This window comes from Sphaeroforma arctica (genome assembly GCF_001186125.1).
Source record: "Sphaeroforma arctica JP610 unplaced genomic scaffold supercont1.2592, whole genome shotgun sequence".
In the NCBI taxonomy this organism is placed as follows: Eukaryota; class Ichthyosporea; order Ichthyophonida; genus Sphaeroforma; species Sphaeroforma arctica.
The window spans coordinates 3,919-5,636 of NW_014037966.1; the positions used below are offsets into that span (position 1 = coordinate 3,919).

General features: G+C 36.1%; 1 non-coding gene across 1 annotated transcript; it reads right to left on the reverse strand.

Annotated features, from left to right (window-relative positions):
* Positions 1–1,475: 1,475 nt before the first annotated feature.
* SARC_30271 lies at positions 1,476–1,547 on the reverse strand. The gene has a single exon. It is a non-coding gene; the product is annotated as a tRNA-Asp (tRNA).
* Between the last annotated feature and the right edge of the window lie 171 nt (positions 1,548–1,718).

The following is a 1,718-nucleotide window of genomic DNA, read 5'->3' on the forward strand; positions in this document are numbered from 1 at the left end:
TATATATGTATATATAAATATATTCGGTTATACATATTTATATACATACATACATACATACATACATATATATATATATAAATATATATATGCATTCTTGCGTACCTATATTCATACTTGCAAACAAACAAACAAACAAACAAACATACATACAAATATAGGCATACACGCGCGCAAACAATACAAAAATATATATACACCTGTATATATATATATATATATATATATTTACGAGTATCTTACCTTGCGACGCACAGCTGAGAACTTCTTCTGACAGAGCGAGCAGTTGGTGACCTGATCGTCTGGCATCCATTTGACGGGAGCTGTAACAGAGGAACATAGTGCAAAGGGATTTACCGGAGAGACTCGAGAGAACATTTGGATTACGCAATGGAGTCTTACTTTGTCACCAATACACGTACGGAGAGTTATATAGTATGTTTCTCTAGATACAACGTATGTTTGTAGACGTATATAGTCTATTTCTATAGTTACACCGTATGTTGGTAAAGAACTATAGTATGTTTATATAGATACAACGGATGTTTGTAGAGTTCTAAAGTATGTTTCTATAGTTACAAAGTTACTTTATAGAGTTATAGAGTATGTTTCTATAGTTACAACGTATGTTTATAGAGTTCTGTAGTATGTTTCTATAGTAACAACGGATGTTTGTAGAGTTCTATAGTATGTCCATACAGCTATAACGTATGTTTGTGGAGTTATATAGTATTTTTCTATATCTGCAACGTATATTTGTAGAGCTATATAGTATGTTTCTATAGCTACAACGTATGCTAGTAGAGTTATCTAGTATGTTTCTATAGTTACAACGTATGTTGGTAGAGGTGTTTATTACGTCTATATAGTTACAACTTATGTTTGTAGAGTTAATATAGTATGACTATAGAGATATAACGTATGTTCGTGGTGTGGTATAGTATGCTCACGACATCGAGTACATGGTCAGCCATACACACTCTACTTCTATATAGAATACAACAAAGTATGCTGGATGCAGCCATGGGGGGACATAGTTTGGACTACTCAATTGATTGGTACCCATACCTCCATACCGAAACAAACAATGTGTGACTACCACGTATATTCCACATAAAACTTGTGGTGTGTGTGGTGTGTGCTTTTACAACCGCTATATCACACACTAGCAGCCTATACATTGATGTCAACTATCAATTCTTTAGGGTTTCAGGGTTTTAGGGTATGGAACTCAACCCCTAAAATGTATGGTATGTGTATCTAGTACTGCACCATACAGACCTACTGTTTGAACTACCGCGAACGGTGTCTCGTATTGAAGAGTAGTGACAGGAATAGTACCTTTGTATACACATAACTCTGATCAACAGCCTTCGGCCAATGGCGTAAGATGTGTGTATTCAACTCTGGACGACCATAAACTACTATCTGATGAAATACAGTCAAAAAATCAATAAAAATAAAAATTATAAAAATTCGCGAACCGGGAATTGAACCCGGGTCTTCCGCGTGACAGGCGGAGATACTAGCCACTATACTATCCACGATATATTCATGAGTACAAACACAGAAGTAATCCCATTTACTTCCATAGTTATAGGGTTACAGGGTTACAGGGTTACAGGGTTACAGGGTTACAGGGTTACAGGGTTACAGGGTTACAGGGTTACAGGGTTACAGGGTTACAGGGTTACAGGGTTACAGGGTTATAGGGTTAC